The sequence below is a fragment of the Cornus florida genome, unplaced genomic scaffold (genome assembly GCF_030987335.1).
Source record: "Cornus florida cultivar Cherokee Brave unplaced genomic scaffold, ASM3098733v1 CherokeeBrave_3.0.0_Hap2_Chr03, whole genome shotgun sequence".
Classification (NCBI taxonomy): Eukaryota; Viridiplantae; Streptophyta; class Magnoliopsida; order Cornales; family Cornaceae; genus Cornus; species Cornus florida.
In genome coordinates, this window is record NW_026775573.1 from 57909122 (window position 1) to 57914805 (window position 5684).

The 5684-nt window shown below is 36.7% G+C and overlaps 1 pseudogene; it reads right to left on the reverse strand.

The window, feature by feature from the left end:
* Positions 1-5234: 5234 nt before the first annotated feature.
* LOC132302096 (small nucleolar RNA R71) lies at positions 5235-5332 on the reverse strand (annotated as a pseudogene).
* Positions 5333-5684: the final 352 nt, after the last annotated feature.

Below are 5684 nucleotides of genomic sequence, written 5' to 3' on the forward strand. Positions count from 1 at the left end.
TAAAAAGTGCATTTAACATATATATATCGAGATGCAGTAAAACAGGAACATTATTAAGAACAAGGCATGGAAACACCATGGAATGGAAAGCACAAAGGAGGGTATATATTTCATTAGCAGGGGTAGTATAAAATGGTGAGAGTAGATGTTATGTAAGGCAAGATAGTTTATAGCCTTTGGTTTAAATATCATTTATCTTTGCATTATTTTATATTTCATGCAAAATAAGAAATCTCACTCTAACTAACCGATCACATGGCTAAAGTAACTGATCAGAAGGAGGGATCAAATGAAAAATACAGGTGTCTAATATTGTAACCGATCACTTTATTAATGTGATTGATAAAATTGATCCAAGTGATCGATCAGATCACCTCATAGTATCTATAGGATGTCAAAATAGTGCAATTTCAATTTTCTGAGAATAACGTATAACCGATTATTTCACCTATGTAACTGATCAGATGACAGGATGTGATCGATTAAATCACTCCATACTATCGATAGGATGAAGAATCCAGTGAACTTTAATGTTTGTGATTTAACCAAGTGATCGATCAGATCAATGATGTAATCGATCAGATGATTCAAAACTTAGAAAGTACGGGGAAATAGGATCTAATCCTACTGATCAATTCCATGATCAGATGCTTTAACTGCCTGAACAGAAAAAGCATGTGTCCAATCACTTGATACCAAGTGATCGCACAGATGACTTATGTGATCGATCAGATGGGCAAACAGTCAATTTTTTTTTTTTTTTTTTGCCTGTAAAGGTATTCTTGGCAAGGTTTTTAAATCTTATATAATGCCATTTGAATCTCTATATAAACACATCAAGGTTTTCATTATAAAACACTTCTTACATTCAGAGAGAAAAACCTTGTGATAAAAAAGAAACTTGCATTGATCATTCTCTCATTCATATCATTTGAGCTTTAAACCTTTTGCTATATTCTAAATCTGCCATAGGCTTGTGAGCTTTAATCTGTGTATCAACTTTAGAGAGTTTCTTTGTCCTTCAATTGTATTCTTCAAAGAATTATTGTACGGGTTGGTGTGACCCATAAGAAGTCTAAGAGAGGTTTGTTCTCTTAGCAAGAAGATTCAGAAGCAGTGTTCTTCTTGTATCGGTTTTTCTCTCCACCCTTAAGGAAAAGCCATATTAGGTTTTGCGAAGTCTCAAGAGGGATCTTAAGCCGAGGAGTAGGAGTTTCTGACCTCGTTAAATGTTGGTGTTATAAGTTTGCATCTCTCTCTCTATACTTTATATCTTGATTAATATTGCTTGTTTTTCAATATCTATTTTTGTGCATTCAAAGGTTATTAATTATTAAACTTAAATAAGATAAACCCGATTAATTGGTATCATTTTGTCAAGACTCTATTTACCCCCCTCTAGAGTCATATACTAGGTAACATAACCGGTTAAGCGTCTCAACGTCATCTGATACACTCATAGGTAGAAAATGAGCCGACTTTGTCAATCTGTCAATTATGACCCAAACTGCGTCGTTGCCTTTCACTGACCTTGGAAGCCCCGTCATAAAGTCTATGCTGACATGTTCTCATTTCCACTGTGCCACCTCTAAAGGCTGAAGCAAACTCGTTGGCCTTTGGTACTCGTCTTAACTTGTTGACAAGCAAGGCATCTAGCAACGAACTGTGCCAAATCATTCTTCATTCCTTTCCACCAATACTGTCACTTCAAATTGCGGTACATCTTGGTGCTATCGCGGTACACTATGAAACGAGAAGTGTGAAACTCCCGTAAGACATCCTCAGGACAAGGCATAAGAACAACTATCAGACCCTTGAACTGCAAGGCTTTATCCGAACGCAATGTCCAACCTTTGACTGTCTTACCACCCAAAATTTGTGAACGAATCACCTCAAGCTCTTCATCTTGCTTTTATGCCTCAATGACCCTACTTATAAGTGTTGGTTCGGCCACGAGACTAAACTATGTTCGGCTAACACTGACTTGCAACCCCATTTTCACAATGTCTTTCACCATCTTCTATTCCGGAATAGCAATACAAGCTATTTCTCCACGGGACTTTCTGCTCAAGGCATCCGCTATAACATTTGTCTTTCCAGGATGATATTGCAAGTCAAAGTTGTAGTCCTCTGATGAGCGCTGAAAAGTGCGCATTTAAACCCCTTAAGTTTGAGTATTCTAGGACCTTTATCTATCTTATTTCCCCGTTTTATTCTAATTTTATGTTATTACCCTTTTCAGGTGCTTATCCCAAAAAATAAGTCAATTTAGCCAAATAAGAGCATAAACTCAAGCTGAATGGAAGAAAGGAGCAAAGTGGAAGCAAAATAAAGCAAAGTGTGAAAAATCACCAAGTTTAATCGAACTCAACATTACTTCGATCGATCTGGAGTTCATCGATCTGGACATTTCAAGATGGATCTGAGCCTTTGTCCTTATCCAAAAGAATCCACCAAGTTCAATCGATCCAACATTTCTTCGATCGATCGAAATGATTTGATCTTATCTTATCTTATCCATACCTACCACCCCACCTACCACTTTTGTCTCTTTTCCAAAATATCTCAGAGATTTGTCTTTATTCAAAAAGGCGCCGCCAAAGATGATCGATCTCTGCAGTATTCGATGGATCTCAGCCAGTTCGATCTATTGAACTTCCTCAAGTCCGAAAAAAGATAAATTCTAGCTCATTAAAAGTTGGCTCAAGGTGCAATCATTAGAAGGACCTTGGTGTGCGAGCCCAGACCATTGGGTGTGACACTTGACCTACCTATATAAGGATTTAGAGATATTTTAAGAGCATATTCATAACTTGCATAATTTGTATCATTCATTTTTTCTCATATCTTAGAGAGGAAGCTAGAGACTAGAGAGAGAGCTTTTTACATTTTGGGAGTTCTTCCATTCTTCTAGGGTTTCCATCAAGAATGTGGTCATTCCTACCATGGAGATATCCCTTAAGGGTTGGATGACTACTTCAATGAGTGGCTAGACATCTACTTGGGGCTAGCATAGCCCCTAAGTTTGCTTCCTAAACTTAGTTCTTTGTATATTTGTGGGGATTTATTTGTAACAAATGTTTTGATCTTGGATTTATATATATATCTTGTGGTTTCTACTTGATGTGTGTGGATTAATGCTTCCAATTGATTATCTATTTCTATCCATATGTCTATATATGCTAGAATGGATGATTCATGTGCTTTTCTCTAGATTTAGTGAAGTTTATGCATATCTATGTGTATGGATGAAATTAAACTATAGATGGTCAAAACATAGAGCTTTATTGAACACTAATGCAATTTATTTGATGGTTCACACTTGTTTCTTGCTGGATTATGCCACACCTTTAGCTTACTTAGTTTAATTTCCATGTTTTTAGTGTAGAAGTAGTGTAGTTGTTTTAGATTCATAAATAGGTGGACAATCTATTCTTATTCCTTGGTGTTCCATACTTATGAATGCATAAGGTGTATGTTTCTAGATAGTTGTGTGTGCATAAATTGTGGTTTAATTGAATGGATTTTGGTCTCATTTGATAGGTTGTGTTTTCCATTTGATTTGGCTTGACAATCTATGCTTATTTGCCATCCATGCCTAGTTTCAATTAATGTCACACACATACACAAGTTACAAGTTAATTTCCCCATAATATACAATTGCTAGTGTCTAGTGAAGTCAAGCTTAGTGGTGAGCTCTAGTACCCCAAGTCTTCTCCTCTATATTTTTTTCCCTACTTTCTAAATTGTTACCTATTACTTGCTTTAATCAATTGCATTGTAGTTTAATCCACCAAACCAACCAATCTTTGATCACTCGACCTACTAACCCTATACATTGTTTCCATTGCATGTTCGCCCACAATCCCTTGGGACAATCCCTACTCACCCTAGTTATATATTAGTTAGAGGTAGTAGTGGCTTTTATAAATTTAAAACTTGGCCACATTGCACACTCACACTCTTAGTGCATCATTTTAAGCTGGTGTGGTGACGACGACACCAAGTTTTTGGCGCCATTGCCGGGGATTGAATTGGCAACGCCGTGTTTTGGAAACAAATAGGAATTAGTACTCTTTTGATCGTGCCTTTTCTTTATTTTATCTTTGGTTACTTATTGTGTTTGTTCTTGATTGGCTAGGAGCATTGAGCAAGGAAATCGAGCAAAAGGAGCAAAGGAAGCTAAGTGGAGCTAAACAAAGCATTAAAGGCTAAATTCTAAAAATTGAAAAGCATTGTAAGGCTTGGAAATTTGAAAAGTTAAATTGAAGTTGCTTAAGGACCCTTTGTGAGATTTTTCTAACTCAATCTCTAGTTAAATCGTCGGCCCGCGTGGAGGCATGTTTTTACATTCTTAGATAGATCATGAGCTCGCGTGGAGGCATTTTAATTTTCTGTGCATATTGTTTCAAGCATAGGAGAATATGATCATTGTATGTGGAGGATGTTTGTTAATTGATTTGTTGTGGGGGCGAAGTGTTTGTTACTTACTTATTTCTTGTTATTGTCTTTGCAAGTGCATGCATGGTCGTAGGTTATTGAATCCTACTTTTGTCCCTCTTAATTTTCATCTTGAATCGGTTGTTCGTAATCCTAAGGGAAGGGGTAGTTCTCATCGCTCCATTTCATCAATGGAGGAGCAAAACAATGACCATGTGGAGGACCTTAGTTACATAGACCAACAAGGCATCCTCCACCCTAATGTACATCATGAAAACATCTAAGTACCATTAGGTATGCCATTCATTCCACCACAACAACAAGGTCAAATTCCATTGGGAATGCCTCGGCCAATTTTTGTTCCACAACCTCCCATAATCCAAGGCATCCAAGGTGTTCGAGTAGCACCACCGGTTGTAAATCCTTCTCTTGCTTTAAGAGACCACTATGTGCCTAATAAATACAATGCACCTACTTGCATTCAATTGCCTCCATTTAGAGCACATCATTATGAAATCAAACCACAAACCATTCAAATGCTTCCCAACTATCATGGACTTCCAAGTGAAGAACCTTACAAACATTTGGATGAGTTTCTTGAAGTGTGTTCCACCGTGAAATACACGAACATGCCAGAAGAAGTTTTAAGACTCAAACTTTTTCCTTTTACCCTTAAAGACAAGGCAAAATATTAGTTTAACAATCTTAGGCCTTTTTTGATAACTTATTGGGCAGAAATGCAACAAGAGTTCTTGAAGAAGTACAATCCAGTTTCAAAGACCAATGCCATGAGAACTTCCATTCGTGAATTTTCTCAAGGGGATGGGGAAATGTTTCATGAGGCATGGGAAAGGTTTAATGACTTGTTTAGGAAGTGCCCACATCATGACATACTTAAGGGACAATTAGTTCAATATTTCTTTGAAAGTTTACCGGATAATCACAAAGGTATGGTTGATGCATCTATAGGTAGTTCTTATCTTGATAAGCATAAAAATTATGTATGGTAATTATATGAAAGTATGAGTGAAAATTCCATGCATAGATCTTTATCCTCTAAAAATGGTAGAAATCTAAGTGGAAGGAAGAATGTTCGCTTATATCAAGTTGACAATTCCAATAATATAGCCGTCGAGATGAAATCTTTATCTCAAAGGTTTAATCAATTTTTGGTCAACCAAACTTGGGTGAATCAAATGTCTTCCTCCCCTAATCATGTTCATCATCATGCATCTAATGAATTA